This window comes from Amphiura filiformis, chromosome 3 (assembly GCF_039555335.1).
Source record: "Amphiura filiformis chromosome 3, Afil_fr2py, whole genome shotgun sequence".
Classification (NCBI taxonomy): Eukaryota; Metazoa; Echinodermata; class Ophiuroidea; order Amphilepidida; family Amphiuridae; genus Amphiura; species Amphiura filiformis.
In genome coordinates, this window is record NC_092630.1 from 83,683,013 (window position 1) to 83,706,719 (window position 23,707).

At 37.2% G+C, this 23,707-nt stretch overlaps 1 protein-coding gene across 1 annotated transcript in view; it reads left to right on the plus strand.

Moving 5' to 3' along the window:
* The first annotated feature begins 8,280 nt into the window (after window positions 1-8,280).
* Window positions 8,281-23,707, plus strand: part of LOC140149274 (beta-3 adrenergic receptor-like) — a 45,531-nt gene continuing 30,104 nt past the window's right edge. Inside the window, exon 1 of the mRNA XM_072171536.1 lies at window positions 8,281-8,658. The gene's annotated coding sequence lies outside the window, so the exon portion shown is untranslated. The remainder of the gene's footprint in view (window positions 8,659-23,707) is intronic.

Below are 23,707 nucleotides of genomic sequence, written 5' to 3' on the forward strand. Positions count from 1 at the left end.
GTACGGGTATGTGCTGCAGTCAAGGGTCCCCTTTTCAGGTTCTCCGGCAGTTCCCTCAAGTTCATTAACTCGTAAGCACTCTGTATTAGCTGCAGCAACCACTTTGTGTTAGTGCGCTACCACAGAGATTTTACAGTGGTAAATCTTTGTGTTAAGCGCCCTGTTTGTTAACACGATACTTGTTCAGACAGGTGCTAACACTAAGCTACCCCAGAGGGAGCTACCTCAGGCTCAGAGGTAGCTTAGTGTTAGCTTAATTAACACAAACTTAACTCTAAAGCCCGCTTAAGAAGGGATATGACCTCACACTACATCCGTGCTATGCTCATACTGAGGTAAGTTGCTGTCTGAACAAGCCTGAAGTGTCACTAGTGAAAAAGACCCAGGTGTTTAAAACATGAAATAATTATGTGCAATTTCTGTGTGTCCCCGATGTCATCACTTGTAACTTGTGTATTTTTTATTTCAGTGATTATTTCTTCATAAATTCTTGATACTGTAGAATTATATATCATGATGTAGTGTAATGAAATAACCATGCCATATACAACCAGCCGGGCCATAGGATACACATAACAAGCTTGAATGCATTTTATAAGACTGCTATTAAATCTACATTTTTTTTATTTGTCAAAAAGCCACTTTGAAACAATACATGTATTTTTATGGGTAAAGAATTATCATGATGTGACATAAATTGATATTGAACTTTGGGGTTTGCAGTGCTGTGCTGCTTGACAAAGTGACAATAAACCCTACATCTGAACCTAACAATGACAGAGGAGTTGCCATTTCATTTTAGCTATAATATGCAATATTGTGAAGTAATTGTGTGGTAAATTGCCTTAGGGAACAAACCAAAAGATCGATGACGTCCTTTAAACGTAACTGGTTTCGTTTCTCAGCCAACCCCCTCCCTCCCGGCCAGAAACGTAATAATAAAATGTTAACAATTTTGACATAATAATAATAATAATGACACATTTTTCAGACCGATGTTTTTGTACAAACGTAATCGAGTATTTTGACCCCCCTCCCCCCTAAACGAAACCAGTTACGTTTATAGGACGTCATCGATCTTTTGATCTTGGGCCCTGATCAATCACACAGTTCACGGTTATAAGGCGTTTATCCGTGTCCGCGTTATTTAAGCCTGCTACAGACTTGTTTACAGGACGTAGAACGTGTAGAATATTCGATAAAACAATAAACTCCTAAAAAAAGTTTGGACTTTTTTCAAGCTTCTATATATCCGCGATTATTTGTAACATGTTCATATCGTGTTGCATATCAATGGAGACAGCTAATGTTTTACTCTTTCCAGTGACACCATTATTTGTAACAGTCACCTTTTTTTTACCGCCGAGTACATATCTTGTGAATGTAGTGGAGTCTCAAATAGAATGTGTCAAATGGTCATTATTCTGTGCTCAAACAATCACTAACCTCAAGAGCGTGTGGAAAAAAACCATACACAGCCACAACAGCATGCATGACATCTCCTCTACTACTCACCAGCCTGGTCACATATTGTTGTGGGATGACATTCCACTCCTCAACCAGGATTATTCGTCGCAGGTCATTAAATGTGGTTGCATTGGTTACTCTTGTACGCACAGCCCAACCAAGATGATCCCACACAGATTCAAGAATGAACCGTGGTTCAATCGAGTTGAAGTTGGGGCTGATGGCATCAGTGGCAGGCCATTCCATTCTCTCTACTCCCATATTCCGAGTCTATTCTGTAGGTAGTCGTTGATTGCCCTGTCATCTTGGAGGATTGCATGCAAAGATATGGGATTGTTTATACTGCACAGAATTATGGTCAATTTGACATATTCTGTGTGAGATCCATGCACTACATTCACAAGACGTGAAAACGGCGATTCTTACCAATGTGGTGCATTTTAAAGAGGAATAAATTAGCTATGCATTTCAACTAGACATTCAACATCATATACAGTTGATTTTCCATGAACATTAATTACACTTCGTTAGAAGATAAAAATGAGTTGAATATAAATATAACGAATACAAAATATTCTGTCGGATATTCAGAGTCTGTATGACCCATTATTCGTCCATGCGTTTAAAAACGACGCAAGCCAATACAACAATGAATTTGAACGACAATATTAAATATTGAGAATATTTGTTTTACTGTCAAAGAAAGTGCAAAGAGCATTTACCCCGGAAATACAGAAGCCGGAATATTACGCGAACTTGGTTCATTTAAATTACGTCACAGATCATTGAAAGACATAACTGAGAAAAACAGTTACTGTTAAAACAATTAGAAAATAAAAATGCGGTAATATTTTTATTCTATTTTTAGACCAGTGAATATAAAAGGCATACGAGTCTTATTCTGCGTGTAAATGATCCGTATGTGTGCAGAACAAGTACCCTGTTTATGTCGGTATTATTAAAGTTAGAAAGAACATAAAAACGAAAGCAGGGATGTAGCTAAAACGCCGCGATATAATAGCGTATCGGCGTTGGCTGCTATTGCATTGGTATTATAATATTTACATATTTTTATTTTTTTATTTTATTGATGGTGTCTTACTAAGTTAGTAATTTACTTTTCTAGAAAAAACGTTTTCCTTAAGGGCTGGGGTATGAACGTTTGGACAGTATTTATTTTAGGACATTAGAGCACATCAGACATATCGAATTGCATTCTGAATACGAAGAATGTCATTCTGATATCAAATAATTTTGATTTTTTGAAATTCGCAATTTAATACACATTTTATGGCAAATCATTAAAATTGATATTTTTGATATTTAACAGTAAACTTTATAAATCTGATGATTTATACTTAAAGTGTATGTAGGTGGGATGAAAAGCCGACGCTCAATTGAAAATTTTGACCTTTCATATTGAAGATATGGATTTTTTTTCCAAAACACCAAAAAAATTAGGTCTTTTTGGGAAAAAATCCATATCTTCAATATGAAAGGTCAAAATTTTCAATACACTTTAAGAATATATCATTAGATTTATATAATTTACTTCGAGGACTGTTATATCAAAAATTTGAAAAATATCAAATTTTTATAATTTGTCATAAAATTTGTATTATATTGTGATTTTAAAAAATGAAAATTATTTGATATCAGAAAGATATGCTTCGTATTCAGAATGCAATTCGATAGGTCTGAGGTGCTCTCATGTCCCACAAAAAATACTGTCGAAACGCAATAAACGCTCATTTTGGATCCCTTAATTGTAGAATATTTGGTCGAATATGTGATATTTCAACAGATTGAATAAGTATGCCGATGCCGATTTCAATCAAGCCTTACGAGTCATAAAGCTTATAACAACTGCAGCCAAGACACCAGCCACGACAGCATGAAATTGAATGAATCTGCGTGCATAGACAAGGGTCTATGCATCCTTGCAGTCTCACTTTTCAACTAACTTTTCATATTCCATCATGCAGACAAGCACACACGACAATCCGCTGAGCTGCACAATCAGAACAAATATGGCGCTGATGTGACCACGTGAGCCGATGCACACCGTGTGTGCAAATAGTTCCGAAATGCAAGTCATTATAAAGTTGACAAATTGGGTAACTTCGGTCAAAAAATTAGTTTTATTTATTAATCAACAAACATTAATTGCAGCTCATGTTTAAACTCATTTATGAATTGAGATTTTCAAAGCGGAAGATTGAAACTGATATCAATGCGCGACGGTATCGGCAAAATGACCACGAAGTTTTTGACCACGTTCGTCGTGGCTAAAATGACCTCGTGAATGTGGTCAAATTAAAACAGTACAACCCCCTTGAAGGGTCAAAACAACCCCAAACGTGGTCAATTCAAAATGACCAGAAAATATAACCCCGTAGTTTTTAGTGTGTATGTAGTGAAAGTCGAGACTAGATAACTGTGCACTCTTGAAAGAGTGGTCGTCAGGCATGCCACTACAAAATAGCTAAAAAATTAATATCAATATTCATTCTTTTGATCTCAAACCATGATTTTCAGTCTTAAAAGAGTTAATTTTTGGTCTTTTCTCGATTAGTTTTATCATTACTTTCAGAGAAGCAAGCAGTCAAATTATTTAGTGATTTGTAAAACATTGGAGTTTCCGGCTCCTTGTATCAATGAATCGCCATACGTGATGCTGCGTTTGCATGTCCAGCTGCTTGAAATTTGGATGGTTTGGTTCACTTTAATGATGTGTAAAGGCCATTTCGTGCGCCATACCAGATAATGGCCGAACTAGCAGCGATCACATACTTGAGGCTGGGAGGCGAACTGGCCATTTCATCCATTAACCATGTTAACCACTCCAGGAAAGATAACAGATTAAGTACTTTTTAAATTCATCACAGGTTCGTGATTTAAAAAAAACCTATCAACGACCTTTAGGAAGTTAAAGCGGGGATAAAGAGGAAGGGATAAGCATCCTAGTCTGCTGCCCTCTTTTGAAATATGTATCCTAGGTCTAGACAATAGGCGGATTAGCGGCCATTTTGTCTTCGACATGATTTTATTCACGTGTCCTTATACTTTAGTACACAAATATATAAGTTAACAGGTTTACAATATTAAAATTATATTTTGAATATACAATATATTCTGTAGTAAATCGATCAAATGACAGTGATTGTTCATATATTATATGCTTCATAAAATTAAACTGTCTGACCAGCTAGTATTCTCCTCCGCCGTCAGTATGATTCCAGACACTCCACGTACCGTATTGCGAAGGTGGTGGAGACTAAAGCTGTATTGACGAACACGCATGCGTTAAAAAATATGTAGCCTAGGTCGAACAATAGCGTGACGTAGTTTCCGGCATTGTTCCTATGCACTTTCACCCTCCTGGTTAAAGGAAAATGACTGCTTTTTTAGTTTGCTTTTTGTTTGGCCTTTCAAATGTTTTGTTTTCCATCTTGGGGTTGTGCTGGTCTTTATGAAATGGCGCCCTATGCATGCATAGGGTGTAGGCCTACTATGTGTGTGTACTGATGGATTACTAGTAATGTATTATACAGTGTAGGCCTATACTAGAGTGTGGAATATAACATACTTCGCACAAAAAGTATCATGAGAAGCAATTTCTTAAGGGGGTACTACACCCCTGTGGTAAATTTGTGACTATTTTTGCATTTTTCTCAAAAATAATAACACAGTGGTAACAAAAGTTATGTATATTATTGGGGCAAGGGATCCAATTACTACACTGAAATTTCAGTAACTCAAGACAAGCGGTTCAGCATATATGATAGGAAATGCGGTTGTCCATAAATAACGAACCGCTTGTCTTGGGTCACTGAAATTCCAGTGTAGTAATTGGATTCCTTGCCCCTATAATACACAAAACTTTTGTTACCAGTGTGTTATTAGTTTGAGAAAAATGCAAAAATAGACACAAATTTATCGAGGGGTGTAGTATCCCCTTAAAGACACAAACTAAATTACAAAATAAAGTGGGGTATAGTCGATAGATAGAGAAATTTTGTTCTGCGTATTTTAATGTCTCATTCGGCATTAATAGTTTAGCGGCTTGAAGAAATTGCTTTTGTTTTAAGTGTAAGGATACTTTTTGTGCGCAGTACATAGTCCACTTGCCCATTGTATATACTCTTGCTATATCATGTGTATTACATTTTAGCATAAAAACTCGCGATTTGTATATTTGTGTACAATAATTGATCAATTTTCACATCTGATCTTTTCAGTCGCCGTAGCCTACTTCCTCTGTTAGATTGCGACCAAGATTTTTTACTCGGGCTTTTGAGATCAATACAATAAACTGGTAGATTCCAAAATCATTAGAGTTGTTCAGTATGAAGTGCAGGAGCCATTATAAATTATGCACAAGATGTGTTGCACTCAATAACATAATAGGCATACGTATACATGTACTTTACTTTTACTGTCACGAATTATATAAACTCTTCATTTATGACCATTTACTATTGGACACTTTAATTGTAATAAACATCAGTATAATTTTGACCGGAATGCGTTCATCATGATTAATAACGTATCTTTATTTATCAAAAATCGGCTATGGCATTGTCTGTGTCCCATAAAAAGCGCCCCGGCGAATGGGGGCGAATATATCGTTATATTTTCAAATGTGTTTTCATCATTCATTCAGTGTTTATGATGCAGTCATGTCTACAGTAGAATTCACCTCGACCTTTGCAGGACTTAAACCCCATTAAAAGCTATTAAACCAAGATAACACTCATTGAAACAGCTCAACTGATTAAATCGGATCTTCTCTGGTTGTGCACATGTGTCTGTTTTATATGTGCGGTATCGCAATGAGCTGGTATAATACAGCTTCAGTTGGGTAACCAATTATAAAGGAAACGCAAGGAAACAATGGTATGTGGACCTTTGTTCACGAAATGAGACAATGGTCTGCTTTTTGTTAACCAGCATTCTTGAAAATGAGCACGGTTTGGAAATAATTTCTTCATATTTTTGGTGTTATCTGTCGTTTACATATCCTTCCTAAAACACAAAAGTGCGACTATTTCCAAACACCTAAATTAGCTAAAAATTTAGGACATGTTACAAAACTATATTTTCTAGAATTTCATGGAATACTTTAAATGTAGCTTGTACCGTTTTTTTGTGGCATCCTTCAGAACTGAGCGGTCCGTTACCAATATAGCTCAATATTTTCGGTCAAATCTCCATTCAATTAACACGGGGAGTTGGCTATATAGCTATGAGCTAGCTATGCCTTGCCCTCACTCATATTTTACGAAAGTGCGACTATTTCTGAACATCTAATCTAGCTGTAATTTTAGGTCATGTTAGAGAAATATATTTGCTAGAAGTTTAGAGAATACTTTAAATATTGGCCGGTTATTTTTCACACAGTGATGTTAACTAGGCAAATGCAATATACTTCTAACATACACTATTTGTAGAGGTCACGCGTCAATGGTGAGAGCACTGTGTATTGTGTATAGGATAGAAAACGGACAGTAACTGCAGTATGCAGGGATACAAACAAGTTTTCCTGCTTTTGCAGGAATTCCTGCTTTCATGAAGTCCAAATTCCCGCTCGCTTTTATTTATTTTCAGCCCGTTTTGGAGGCGTTTGGCCCAGATTCACGCACTTTTCAGGCTTTTTCCTTCAGGTCAGCTTGCACTCCCTGATTTCTGTTTAAGTCACATGCACCGTACTCGTTAATAGCGCACGGTGGAGAGTTTTTGAAGCCTAATTACGTGCGCGTGTCTTTCTGTGGCCCTTTTCTCTCTCTCTCTCTTTTTTTCAAAATCAAACTTTGTAAAAAGTGAGACTGAGTATTTCAAAAATAATATAACAATTTTATTTGTTAGGTTTTACGGTTTTAATTAAATTAAATGGAAGAAAATGCCAAAAACATGTTGGCCAATAAATCAAGAACTAAAGACCTATATCAATATTTGAATGTCATTTTTGAAATTATGAGACCAATTTTAAACGGCGCTATTCGTCCAAATCAAAACTAATGAGATTAATTTTACAAATGACCGCTAAAAGATGACTTTCACAATAATAAACATGAATGATTGGATGAAGACATATTTCTATAAAATACCACAAATGTGTTGGGGTCCGGTTTTTATGGGACACCCTGTATACCTGTAAGACTAAACCTGAAGTTCATCATTCGCACAATTTGCATGTCATTGAAAGGGGTTTGAAAACTTCGTCCTCAATTTTGGATGAAAAAAGTAACTCGCTATTTTGGTTTGATGATGCGCATATTTTAATTTCAATAATAAAAAAAGTCCTTTCAGCTCGAAGATTTCAGATTTGTAACCAGCTTTCAGATTTGTAACCAGCTTTCTTGGGCTTTCTTGGTCAGGAGGTAAAATAAAAATTTCGGGGGCAAAGACGAAACAATTTTCGGCCCGGTTGCATCATTTTGACTAATGATGCAACCGGGAAATTTTCCCTGTTTCGTCTTCGCCCCCGAAATTTTTATTTTGCCTCCTGACCAAGAAAGCTGGTTACTGAATCCTCGGAGGCTTGGACTGATTCATGCCATGAGGAACTCTAGTTTCATCAGAATTTATTGGCGTCGGTCCATGGACCGTGTAAAAATCTTTCTGCGGTCCATGATCGGTCGGTAAATCGATGGTCAATAACCTTCAGCCGGCCCTAATGAATGGTGCACCATGAAACTCCATGATGTATCCTTTGTTCAATTAAAGTGCACGGTTTGCACGTTAGATTTCATCAAGGAAATAGCTATTATAATTTATAGTGTATTCAACGGCACGCTGAATACAGTGTTTGTTGTTGAATATGCAACTAGTGCTGGCCTACACATGTTTGGTGACAATGGCAACATTGTTGTCCATTTTCATATCAAACAAGAAAAACTCACGGTATTATAAATCTACAATTCTAAATCGTGTAAGTGAAAACCTGGACCGGTTTAGAGGAAGTTTCATGATTTTTATTTATACACTTACGTGAAGTTACGTCAGAGATCAAGGCCAAGGAGCTACTTCTATACAAACAATATAATATGGATACATCGTTTACTGTAACTGGCATCTGTTATCAATGTATAAACATATAGCCTATGCGAGCATTATCAAGGAACAATTTAGAATTCTCAAAACTATGTTTTATGTTGTGTAGGGGTGTACGAGCAACTGGGGTTTAAGGTAAGAGACTTTACAGTACTTAACATGTTTTAACTTGCGTATTTAATTAAGTAGGTTTACAACTTTCATGCGTTAAAGTGACTATGAGCAAAGTGCATCATAATCATTGACGCGTGACAGGCCGTCTAACATATCAATGCTGGGACAAATGGAGGAAATTACACGCAAGAAGAGAAGTCAGTTTAATTCCCCTCAGATCGCATAAATGAAACTGTATCGGCCTATTTAATATTAGTCATATAGCCTACATAAACTCAACACAGGAGTATTATGATTGTACTAATAATGATGTCATCCCGCGAGCAGATGGTAACTCATGATCGTACTAAATGACCGGAAAGAATTTATATAGGCCGTATTTTTACAGTGTGTGTGTTTTTTGTGTGTGTGCGTTTTCTTGGAATCAATTATAATATTTTTATATAATTTACGACACGTGCGGCTGACGTGCCATAAGAAAGGAATTGTTATATAGGCCTATATGAGTCAATAATTTATTATTCATTATTATATGCATGCTTTAAGCCCGGGATCTTGGCTTTATGGCCCTTTTGCTATTTTTAACCCAAGAAGTTAGCATAATGTTGCTTAAGAGACTTGATCGAAGTTCAAATTTCAGTATGTTAAGTCATGAACTCCACAAGTCATTCCAAACTTTAATATTGATACCAATGTGTAGGATTGCATGTCAGAAACTCGAATTGAACCAACTTCAAAAGAGTTTGCTTTTCAGTTTATTATAAGTTTGTTTCTTAGGAACGTTTATACCTTGGTGGGGGCTGGAAAATTCCAGGGGGGTCAAAAAAGTTTTGACCTTCCAAAAAAGAGGGGGTTCAAGAAAGTTTTGACACCAAAAGGGGGGGGGTCAAAAAAAGTAAAATACAAATTTAGTAAAGTCTTTTTTGGAGCTCATCCCCCCTCCATATATGAATAGCCCCTCCACATTTGGCTATAGTTACACCTATTTTCGAGGCCGCAAGTAAAACGATTCCGGCTAAAGTTCGTTACCGAATCTGTCAGTTCCAATATCTGTGGTGCTATGTATTTGCATCATAATTTGCATGCATGCATATAAGGTTGTAGCCTTTATAAAAATATATTTACTCATGGCCTATTTCAGTAGTCCTATATTTTCCCATCATGAAATCACCAGATGGTAACTCTTTTAATGTCGGTGTCAGGCTTAACCTTTTACACTCTAAGTCAGATGTTAATCTCGCGGAACGAATTTGCGCAAAATCCACACAATATTAAAAGGTAGTATAGTATTGTATTATTTTTATAGGCCTATTATCATTATTGTTTAATAGCTACATTGTTGTTCCTGCAGTGCTAATGATTGCTATAAACATGATCCAAATTTAATACGCATGCAAGGAGCTTTTCATGTAGTTGTATATTCCAGGAAGAAATGGAGAAAAAATAATAGTTGGGCTTTTTTTTTCCGGGCCCAGTCCCAAATTCTTCATGAAGTATGCTGGACAAAATTTGAGAAAATGACCCGAGATGAAATGATGCTTATCACCCTTATCATATCATATCCCTGATCATATCATTATCATTATCACATTTTACATCTGGAGATATCTCCAGGATGTACGTAACGTATGTATGAAACCATGGATTTAATACGGGATTTAATATGCCTTAAAATCATTCAGTTCATAAAGTATTGCCCCGGGGGGGTCACTCCCATTGTGGCCTGTACACCATCCGCGATAATCAACTTTTGAAAAGCACCCTAAACAAGGATTTAACACTTGGCTAAAACGACACCCTAAACAGGGATTTCATTCCTAACATCAAATTTCATACCCTAAATTTCATTTCCGCGTATTTAGCAATTGCAATTTTGCTACCCTTTTTTCCAAATTTTCATGTTTTTGACACCCTAAACGCGATACGCGCGTATCGTGCCTACCCACGAAAAACGACCCTTTTTACGCGTTTTCATTATCGCGGATGGTGTACAGGCCACAATGGGAGTGACCCCCGGGAGTATTGCTCGATAAAATGTTATGTAACATTAGTTATGGAACATACTGCTTACTGTTCATGGGTCGGGTTTTTATATCACAGCATATTGTAAACATTCATGCAAATAGACATTGCAATCTTGATTGCAATGTATACACAAGAGAGATATGCAATTGTACATGTATAGGCCTGCGACCTTTAATCATGATAATTTAAACCCCAAACAAACTATGTTATACATGTATAGGCCTAGTTTAAACTAGCTTCACAGAGAATAAAACAATAGCCCGTCAAGTCCCCGGGTCAATTCATGGCAGACATACCCGGGATGCAATATCTGTGGAATCTGTGATAATCATACCAAAGGGATTGGAAACTCGGATCTTTTGATCACCTGTACCGAATTTTACCCACATTATAATTTTGTTATTTGTTTGCCAGCATCATATGGTTAAGGTGTAAAGGAAGTAGAAAACTATAGTGGCAAATGGTGGTCATATAGACCACAAACCTAGCTGGGGCGTGTTGGTGTTTTGGGGGTATCTGACCCCTGTAAAATGTTCCAAAAATGTTCTCCTGGTCATGAGGTTTATTGTTACCAAGTTTGAGTCCCGTACTTGACCCCAGATGACCTTTGACCTGACCCTTGAAAAATGTTCCAAAAATGTTCCCCTGGTCATCAAGTTTGTTGTCACCGAGTTTGAGCCCCATACCGCTTACAGATGTCCAGAAAATACATTTCTAAGATTTGACCTCTGCATGACCTTTGACCTGACCCCTCCAATATGTTCCCCTGGTCATGATATTTGTTGTCACTGAGTTTGAGTCCCATAACCCTTACAGATATCCAGATAATGAAATTATAAGATTTGACATCAGATACCATTTGACCTGACCCCTGCAAAGTGTTCCAAAATGTTCCCCATATCATTAAGTTTGTTGTCACCAAGTTTGAGTCCGGTACCCCTTACAGATGTCCAGGAAATGCATTTCAAACATTTAACCTCTGCACGACCTTTGACCTGACCCCTGCAAAATGTTCCCCTGGTCATGAGATTTGTTGTCACCGAGTTTGAGCCCCATACACCTTACAGAAGTCCAGATAATGCAATTGTAAGATTTTACCCCTTAATGACCTTTGACCCCAATTATGTATGTAAGTTATAGGCGTGTGGTATAGCTGATGCATATATGCAAATGACATCATTGTACTATATAATATGTGGCAGAAGAAGCATTTGAAGGTATTTGGTTGAATACCGGAAATGCCCCCTTAATGACCTTTGACCCAATTCTGTTTAGACCTTATGGGCACTGGATATAGCCGATACATATGTGCAAGTGACGAAATTGTAGGGTGTAACCTTTTAGGAGGAGAAGCATTTTGAAGTTATTGCCAGAAAGAAAGAAGAAAGATCGGATAGCAAAACAGTACCTCGCTCGGGGGTTGTAAATCCCCAGCTAGGTAATGAATGTCATTTAAATGTCATTTAACAGAGAAAATGTCAAATAACAATCAAATAATTAAATATTTTCAATTCTCAATTTTGGATGCGGGAAGGAAACAGTATAAACTCAAAATTGTGAAGGGAAATAATAAACATGCGTAGGTAACTTCGTAAATGAAAACAGTATAGTATCAGATATCTTTGTATTTACAAGAACATTATGCAATCACTATCGATGTTCCCAGACTCGGAAGCCAGCACAACAAATGAAGTATGAACTTCCTTTCATTATGTTCAGCCCTAGGGATATCGTGTTTCGAGAATAAATTAAGTCCAAGTACATCAAGAAATAGAGCTCATGAGACACACCGTCGAAGTAACATTGGGGATAACATCGACAAAACATGATGATTCTATGAAACAATTTTCAATTACCATTTTTATTAGAACGACCATCAATCATCCGAGCCTTTCATCCAATATCACGCATCTTCATAGGTATCAATATCAAAAACATATGGGTTTGTGGCGATGCATTATTGATGCGAGATAATCGTGTATCTACAATTTACGTAACGCTATAATAATGTGAATTCGACAAACAGGAATTTGAACTAAAATGTACAGCCTATGCAGGAAAATGATTCATCACTTATACGGGCGTTTATCAGCGTCTCTTTCGATTATTTTTAATATGTGATCTATATGACCAAGAACTAAAGGCTGCAATAATTATTCTGAAATAGAATATAGGGAGCAAAGAGCTTCTAAGAAAATGGCCATTACAAAAGCGTATCCATTAAAAAAGTATTAGGCTATATACCGAGGTTTGAATCCTGGAAAATATTAAGTCGTCACACTTTATTTCCCAAACAAAACAATTAGCCTACATGTATTAAGATGTGATTTCAAATTGACTCGCTGTCATCAAAGAATGGAATATTATGCATAGAATATAACATAGCCCTAGTTGCATTAAAATAAACAGATATGGTACATAAGCTTACATACACGCGAAGGGTAGTTATAATCAAACCAAAGAACATGGAATGTTAAGTTAAAACCATAGACCCATGTGACAAAAGAAACATGCGGATGATCCCTATGCACCAAACACCCGACCAAACATCGCTTTTGCCAAATTTTAACCAAGAAAACCTTCCTGTTTGATTTGTGTTGAAGAGAGAGCTAACCCATGCTGCTCTCCACCATGTCCACCCTCTTTCCTCTGTCTTCGGATGTTGTGGTGTTCGCCATTTCCCAATATACGAAGTTCCCCAATTTGCCCCTAAAGTGTCACCATGCATTGAGCTCTCTTATTGTAATTGAAATCTTCCAACCGGTGTAGTGCCTGAATTGCCTTCATGATCATGCTGATAAAGTTATCTTTTTTTGTCATCAAATTCATCATAATTACATCATATATGCGCCTACAATATACCCGGGACTATAATATATTTACCATTTAACCTCAAAATAATTCCATGAATCGCAAATATGATATTAGACTGAGATCATGCATGTTTATCATGTTTATGATGACCTGTGCATGGTCTTTTGACGTGTAATAATAATTAGTCTGAAACGTCAGTATTGTAAAGCTAGGTGTCTATCATCTAGGCACAACCGTAACCACTTCAAACCGCCTTAACACAAACTAATTTCCGTTACATCTGTCGAATGTGCTGCAGTATTACTTTATACATACAAACCCGTGAAAAGACAAGCTGTGCTCTCAGACACTAATTCATCATAATTATTCTACGCCAGTGATTCCCCGGCTTGCTTGAAATTCTAGCTTTCTCTCTCACTCTATCTAGTTTAATTTATCTCGCATTAGAAAAACCACCCTCCTCAAACCCTGACCCTACACGCGAACACCCATTCAGAAGCATTTTGCCGCAGTGAAACTTCAAATAGCTAGTTGTTATAAATAAAAGTAAGCGTTTTTGAAGAAAAAAGAAAGCCATGCTTTTTGTTTAACCTGGAAGTGCAAGTTTGCATTGCAAAATCATCTTTATATCAACACTTAGCAGTTGCACATTCCTCTATATAAATCAAGTATAATGTAGTCACGTGCAATTTTTTTTTTCATTCCAGTACACGCGCAGTCATATTAATTTTATTTATTTCAAAGTTAAAAGCGAGTTGTTGGAAACTGCTTATCCACAAAATAGCCTGTTTAGTAAAAGTTCAAAGTTTTTAGAGGCCTGAGCTTTCGATCCTAGCAGGATCCTTATCAAAGGCAAATACATGAATATACTACAAAACATAATGAATGAATAAGTAAATAATGACACGGAGATATCAGGACAGAAAGCTCACTCTCGTACAAATCAAAGCAAAAACGACGGAGATACTAGGACAGAAAACACACTGTCGTCCAAATCAAAGCAAAAACGGCTAAGATATCAGGACAGAAAGCTCACTATCGTCCAAATCAAAGCAAAAACGACGCAGATATCAGGACAGAAAGCTCACTATCGTCCAAATGAAAGCAAAAACGACGCAGATATCAGGACAGAAAGCACACTGTCGTCCAAATCAAAGCAAAAACGGCTAAGATATCAGGACAGAAAGCTCACTATCGTCCAAATCAAAGCAAAAACAACGCAGATATCAGGACAGAAAGCTCTCTATCGTCCAAATCAAAGCAAAAACGATGGAGATATCAGGACAGAAAGCTCACTATCGTCCAAATCAAAGCAAAAACGATGGAGATATCAGGACAGAAAGCTCACTATCGTCCAAGTCAAAACAAAAACGATAGAGATACCGGGACAGAAAGCTCACTATCGTCCAAATCAAAGCAAAAACGACGGAGATATCAGGACAGAAAGCTCACTATCGTCCAAAACAAAACAAAAACGATAGAGATACCGGGACAGAAAGCTCACTATCGTCCAAATCAAAACAAAAACGATGGAGATATCAGGACAGAAAGCTCACTATCGTCCAAATCAAAACAAAAACGATAGAGATACCGGGACAGAAAGCTCACTATCGTCCAAATCAAAACAAAAACGATGGAGATATCAGGACAGAAAGCTCACTATCGTCCAAATCAAAACAAAAACGATAGAGATACCGGGACAGAAAGCTCACTATCGTCCAAATCAAAGCAAAAACGACGGAGATATCGGGACAGAAAGCTCACTATCGTCCAAAACAAAACAAAAACGACGGAGATATCGGGACAGAAAGCTCACTATCGTTTAAATCAAAGAAAAAACGATGGAGATACCGGGACAGAAAGCTCACTCTCGTCCAAATCAAAGCAAAAACGATGGAGATACCGGGACAGAAAGCTCACTATCGTCCAAAGCAAAGAAAAACGATGGAGATATCAGGACAGAAAGCTCACTATCGTCCAAAACAAAACAAAAACGACGGAGATATCGGGACAGAAAGCTCACTATCGTTTAAATCAAAGAAAAAACGACGGAGATACCGGGACAGAAAGCTCACTATCGTTTAAATCAAAGAAAAAACGACGGAGATATCAGGACAGAAAGCTCACTATCGTTCAAATCAAAGCAAAAAGCGACGGAGATACCGAGACAAAAAAAGCCCATTATTGTCCAAATCAAAAGCTGCACTTGATAAGATTTTCAATGGGATATCATCATACGACACAAAACGATTTAATGCGTGGATGAACGCACACTCTGTGTTGTACTCCCGGGTTGTACGATGCCCATTGCCTAAATATCATGATGCAGTCATGTCTACAGTAGAATTCACCTCGACCTGCTTTTTGTTTAACCTGGAAGTGTAAGTTTGCATTACAAAATCATCTTTATATCAACACTTAGCAGTTGCACATTCCTCTATATAAATCAAGTATAATGTAGTCACGTGCAATTTTTTTTTTCATTCCAGTACACGCGCAGTCATATTAATTTTATTTATTTCAAAGTTAAAAGCGAGTTGTTGGAAACTGCTTATCCACAAAAATAGCCTGTTTAGTAAAAGTTCAAAGTTTTTAGAGGCCTGAGCTTTCGATCCTAGCAGGATCCTTATCAAAGGCAAATACATGAATATACTACAAAACATAATGAATGAATAAGTAAATAATGACACGGAGATATCAGGACAGAAAGCTCACTCTCGTACAAATCAAAGCAAAAACGACGCAGATATCAGGACAGAAAGCACACTGTCGTCCAAAGCAAAGCAAAAACGGCTAAGATATCAGGACAGAAAGCTCACTATCGTCCAAATCAAAGCAAAAACAACGCAGATATCAGGACAGAAAGCTCACTATCGTCCAAATGAAAGCAAAAACGACGCAGATATCAGGACAGAAAGCTCACTATCGTCCAAATCAAAGCAAAAACAACGCAGATATCAGGACAGAAAGCTCTCTATCGTCCAAATCAAAGCAAAAACGATGGAGATATCAGGACAGAAAGCTCACTATCGTCCAAATCAAAGCAAAAACAACGCAGATATCAGGACAGAAAGCTCTCTATCGTCCAAATCAAAGCAAAAACGATGGAGATATCAGGACAGAAAGCTCACTATTGTCCAAAACAAAACAAAAACGACGCGAGATATCGGGACAGAAAGCTCACTATCGTTTAAATCAAAGAAAAAACGATGGAGATACCGGGACAGAAAGCTCACTCTCGTCCAAATCAAAGCAAAAACGATGGAGATACCGGGACAGAAAGCTCACTATCGTCCAAAGCAAAGAAAAAACGATGGAGATATCAGGACAGAAAGCTCACTATCGTCCAAAACAAAACAAAAACGACGGAGATATCGGGACAGAAAGCTCACTATCGTTTAAATCAAAGAAAAAACGACGGAGATATCAGGACAGAAAGCTCACTATCGTTCAAATCAAAGCAAAAAGCGACGGAGATACCGGGACAAAAAGCCCATTATTGTCCAAATCAAAAGCTGCACTTGATAAGATTTTCAATGGGATATCATCATACGACACAAAACGATTTAATGCGTGGATGAACGCACACTCTGTGTTGTACTCCCGGGTTGTACGATGCCCATTGCCTAAATATCATGATGCAGTCATGTCTACAGTAGAATTCACCTCGACCTTTGCAGGACTTAAACCCCATTAAAAGCTATTAAACCAAGATAACACTCATTGAAAACAGCTCAACTGATTAACCCCGGGCTGATTAAATCATATCTTCTCTGGTTAAATACACACAACATATGTTTCTGCTTTACACGTACAATGGAGCAATGCGCTGGGATTATAGTTTCAGTTGGGTGAACGATTATAAAGCGAGCGCTATAGAGAACAATTCTGTGTGGTCTTTGTATACGAAATGAGACAATACGTGCTTATTGTAAACCAGCGTTCTTGAAAATGAGAAGCATGGTGCTTTGCAGACTTAAGGGATGGGTTTATATGTGTGTAAATGGAGGAGAAATGGGAGGATTTTGGCATGTTTGCTGTGATTGTTTGCCTAGCAATATTGATCACAAGTACACAATTGATGGTGCATATCAAGGACCAAACTCTATAGTTTTATATTTGAGCACGATCACTTCTGTAAGGTCATGGGAAATTATGTAAATCGGCTTTTATATTTGATGTTGCATATCGGCTCACGCACTTTATTTTTGTACCCAGTATTTCACAAAGTCCCTGTACTCTGATGACCCTATGACTTTTTGCTGGTATGTTGAGCACTTTAAACAATTAATTATAGTACTTACCTCCTACTTTAGGAACATGCGTATGTCTTAATGTATGTCGACCATGTCAACAACCCAGTGTAGTTTTACATGGTTGGAAAAGTCTATTTCCTTTCGCTATTTTGCCAATCATAATTCATAAATTGTCCAAAAAAAAAAAAAAAAAGAGTTTTACAACTATTCCGCCAGCAAGGAAACACAAATTTATGTGTATCCAGTGCGTCCTTTACGTTTAAATAGTTCAGTTTATTGTCAAGTTGTGCCTCTATACGCCATATTTACGGAATTGATGATACGAGCTGATACGGAATTTTGAACCCAAATTTCTTGAAATATACATTACCTTTTTAACTTCTCGCCACGAAATTGGATTCATAAGAAGGTCAAATACAAGCCTTCCATTATGGCTGGTATCATCATCTCGATTGGTGTCTTGTGTTAGTATTATTCCATATTTTGCTGGTAGAAGTTCAATGAAACCCTCCATAATTCACGACTACTGTCACTTGTGTTATAAACTCGATGTGTTTACTATATTGTCGCTCGGGTCCGCGACTAATCGCAGGGACCAGTCTATCATTAGCTATTCTATACACTTTTCAATAGCCTTATTGTGATGTGTGGGAGTTTTAAAAGCCGAGCCATGAACAAAATATAATGCGAGCACCCGGGGGCATCAACTTTAGAGGTGACGGTATGTGCCTGTCAATATATGCCCCTCTTTTGAAGCCGACTATACCCGATGACCAGGCACCTTCAGTTTTCAAAATATTATACCCAATGACCCCTTTTTCATTTTGATTGTACATAATTGACCCTTTGTTTTTATTTTTTTTAAACCAACGTTTTGTACTGATATGCGCGCACACCGTCATCATCCCTATATGTTCGTGTTAAATATTGCCGTGGTAGTACGTAAATCCTCACGTTTTTCAACAACTACGCATGGTGATTTTGTTTGAGATAGGCCGTGCGACTCAGGCTATGCATACAATTTGAGATTTTGAGAGCCGGCCACACTGTTTCTATTCTATGTTTTACGATTTTCGCATGATCAGTATATGGCTGGCCGTAACCGCCACAACGTGGAGCTGCTACGCGTAGCTTACTTTTCGCTTCGCGGAGCTAAATTGACCAATCATGTTAGATCTTTTCATTACGCGGAGCCAGTTGATGCATCATCGTTCCAGAGAGAGAAAACTCTTGCCAAAATTAATGTTTACTATGTGGATTTTAAATTAATCGAATGTAAATAAACCACCAACAGTTGTACAGGATCAATACCATTGTTTGATTAGTGTATAGTCAATGTTACCTTGCATGCATGTGCCATGTGTGTGGCGTGTTTGTTTGTTTGTCTACTGTGTCAGGCCAGGATCACTGACACCCACGGTACTGATACTGTCATACTATCACGGTGATCATATTGTTGAATGTTGTTGACTTTAAAATAATCATGATGCAGTCATGTCTACAGTAGAATTCACCACGACCTTTGAAGGACTTAAACCCCATTAAAAGCTATTAAACCAAGATAACACTCAATGAAAACAGCTCAACTATGTTACATCAGATCTTCTCTGGTTAAATACACACTGCACTTGTGTCTGTTTTACCTGTGCAATGAACAATGAGCTGGTATTATAGTTTCAGTTGGGTGAATGATTATAAAGCGAACGTAAGGTAACAATACTGTCTGGGCTTTTGTTTACGAAATGAGACAATAGTCTGCTTATTGTTAACCAGCGTTCTTGAAAATGAGAAGCATAATGGTTTGCAGACTTAACAAATAATTTGTTCATATTTTTTGGTGTTATCTGTCGTTTACATATCCTTCCTAAAACACAAAAGTACCAATATTTCCAAACACCTAAATTAGCTAAAATTTAGGAAATGTTACAAAACTATATTTTCTAGAATTTCAGAGAATACTTTAAATATTGACTGGTTATTTTTTACACAGTGACGTCATATAGGCAATGGCATAATACTTCTAACATACACTAGGTCACGCGTCAATGGTGAGCGCACTGAGTATTGTGCATAGGAAAACGGGCAGTACCGTAACTACAGTACACTCAGAGAAATGTTTACATAACGTTATGTAAGTATAGAACCTCATAATAATTAAGTAAAAATTTACCTCAGAACTATGTAATATTTACCAAATTATGTAAAATTTTAATTAATTTGGGTAAATTCAATTAGAATTTTACATAATTTTGGTAAATATTACATAGTTCTGAGGTAAATTTTACTTAATTATTATGAGGTTCTATACTTACATAACGTTATGTAAACATTTCTCTGAGTGTATGTATGGCCTACTACTAGTATATAAAGTAAATCCGAACTGGTTTGCTGAAGGTCGAATTCCGCAGGCCACGCCGCGCAAGATGTACAAATCAGCTCCCGGCGATACACTGCAGATTGCAGAATTGTGTGCATGGTTCACCACCACTCTGCCTAGCTATATAGTTGTGTACAATACTGTATGAGTTTCTTGTGAGTGCATGTCCATCTTAATAATAAGTCGGTTCGTACTTTTCATAAATTACTTTTTGAATCATAACTATCGTGACCGAGGATATCTTGCAACTACGTGAAGCTCGTCTGGCAAATTCTTAATGACTAAATTCGCTTCACGTAATGAGTAAGTCGTACTTGATTGGTCAGTTTTACCTCCGAGTAATGAAAACTCTAACATGATTGGTCAATTTGGCTCCACGGAACAAAAAGTCAGCTACGCGTAGCAGCTCCACGTTGTGGCGGTTGCGGCCTACCATATCAGTATCCCATATGATATTTCTATTGTAAGAAAATTTTATTTGTTGTCACGTAAATCACAGGTTTCGTTTAAATGTACTAACTGGAAATTAAATGTACTAATTAGTGAGGACCGGTATTTTGCTGTGGATATGTTTAACTGCAATTTTGATGTAAAACATTTGAAATCCTGGGTAAAAATTTTGATAATATTTAACTCTTTGAGAAAATTATTTTATAAAGGAATGCTGGTAAAACCAGGTGCAATACAATGTACATTATTGACACACTATCACGCTCTTTATCTTCGTCAATAATAGAATAATCGATTTCAATCGAATTGAATGCATGAGTTTGTAGTTGACTACTGAGCGACCTAAGCGATCGATTGCTAGCCAATCAGATAGAACTCCTTTTCTTGCGTTCAGTGAAATACCACTCGCCTGTCGCTCACTACCACTCGCCCGTCGCTCACCAACGGAGTATTAAATTTATATTTATCGTATAGGACGTCGACGGTGTGATGCGCCTACTTCGCGACGCTTGTACAAAATGTAGGCACATATACCCATCAATTCTAAAGTTGAGTGCCCCGGGGCGAGCGCATACTGCGGGCCAATGAACAATGAGATAGTGGCTTTTCTGATATCACTTTGAGGAACTGTTGAAGTATAAATCAGCCAACGAGTAGGTGTGTCCAAATTGCACATCTTGAATTGAGACCAAGACATGCTGTTATTTCAATTGTTATATCGTTCCGGTTGGTTTATTACCTACCATTGCCTACGAGATGCAGTTCTAAGGTGACAGAGGGACAGGTCTGCAATTCGATTCCACAACCATTCATACCTTCATCTGTTTTATTGTATTATCGTGCGAATTGCTCCGTGGTACCTTACGGGTACCTGAATTTTATTTGAATGAAGATGACTCTGTCATGCTCGACGTCATATTGCATAATTTCTATACAGTATATGCAATAAACCAACCAGAACAGTATAACAATTGAAATAATAGGCAGTTCTAAGATAGGTTAAGAAGAATATAACGTCATTCTGTATTATTATTCAAGGTTGTAACGTGTGTCTATGCTGTCATGTAGGCCTACCTGGCAACAGACACGCCCCCGGTACAAACAGATGAAATTTGTAGAAAAGCGTGATTATGACAAAAAACATTAAAAAATTATACTTTGAGGTATTGTTTTTTTAATTTTTTGTATGGCAGATCATACATACACATGTGCTGAGGTCAAAAGGTAAAAATTTTGTTTTTGACCCCTGACTCACCTGTCATTCCAAACAACCCCTTAACACGGTTTGGAAATAATTTCTTCATATTTTTGGTGTTATCTGTCGTTTACATATCCTTCCTAACACACCAAAGTACGCATATTTCCAAACATCTAAATTAGCTAAAAATTTAGGACATGTTACAAAACTATATTTTCTAGAATTTTAGAAGAGTACTTTTAATATTGGCCGGTTATTTTTCACACAGCGACGTTAACTAGGCAATGTACTATTACCTATAACATTAACTAAAACACCAAAGTACGCATATTTCCAAACATTAAATTAGCTAAAAATTTAGGACATGTTACAAAACTATATTTTCTAGAACTTTAGAAGAGTACTTTAAATATTGGCCGGTTATTTTTCACACAGCGACGTTAACTAGGCAAATCCCCATAATTTTAACGTACATGTAGGCTATTTGTAGAGGTCACGCGTCAATGGTAAGAGCACTGTGTATATTGTGTATAGGAAAACGGACATGACAGTAACTGCAGTATGTCTCACCATTCACCAAGTACAACGTTTGATTTGGGCGATAACGGATTTTCTAGCCCGATATCTCCCTCGTTTCAATTTTCCCAAATGAGGTGTCAATTAAAGATGACATTGTCCGTAACAAAATTTATGTTTAAGGTATCTGTTTTATTAAACGATTTACGAGCAACGGTACCTTATAAAACTGAGCAGCCACTTTTTGTGCCATCTGTTCCAACTTCTGTTTAGACAACATTGCACAACGGCCCTCTGCGCACACCCACACGCTTGTCATCATTTTCAAGTATTTGCTCCGTGCGCACTTATTGTATTTGACTTGAAACATTGGTAATCGCTGAAACATCTATTTGCTTTGCTATTGACATATATCTTCAGTAGACAAAAGATTAAAATGATCTGATGAAGTAACTTCTCTCTGATTTCAGAAGTGTGGTATTATAGTGCAGGGTTGGAAATTGTTATAAAATCACAAGTAAATCAATAGCCTTATTTTTTACCGTGTTAAAGTCTTTTTTCGTGTTGTTATTTTAGAATGTATAACAGACCACAACAGACGCATGTTCAAAATATTTCATACCAATTTGGAGTGTGCAATATGACCTACGTTCTCAATCACTGATTATCAAAATATAGGTTATGGCAGCTTTATATTGACCGAAGCCAGATTGTCTTCCCATTTCATTTCGGACTAACGAGAGAGGCCAGTGATTATTATAGCACTGTAGATTAGAAAATTGTTTGATATCCCGGGTTTGATATGAATAACAACACTGTCCATACAGTGATTACGGATTAATTCCTGATGATTATGATGATGTTGGTGAAAATAGTCTATCGGTCCGTTATTCCGAAGGAGCATTATTCCAAATAATTGGGTTGCGGTACGGGTTAGGGTTAGTGGCCCGGTGAGTGGATGGGTTATGCTTAGTGTCATGCTGAATTCAGAATAACTCCCCTTTTGCTTTTTTTATTTGGAATTACGGATAGGAGCCAAATATAATGGTCCAATAAATTCCCGTAACAACTGTAAAAATCATGTTAAATTTTATTTGGCAGAGATAGAGAACTTACAACGCTGATCATTATAGGCTATGGAGACTTTTCAACAGCACCTTTATTTGGTGGGAAGAGGTCATTGAACGTTGACACAGAGGTGAAGTTCGCAGAAACACAGACAATGAGTTCCTTTGGTCATAGGGATTCAGAAAAAGTGTAGTTTGACCTATCTACTGTGTACGGTTATGGAGTTATGAGCAAAAAATGTTATTTGGCACAACTGGGAGCAAAATTGAAAAATGCTCCCACTTTGTTGAAAATGGTTCCAAATTATTGGTCTTATTGGACCTATGACGTCACAATGTTACTCTTTTGCCAATATCTCCATATTAA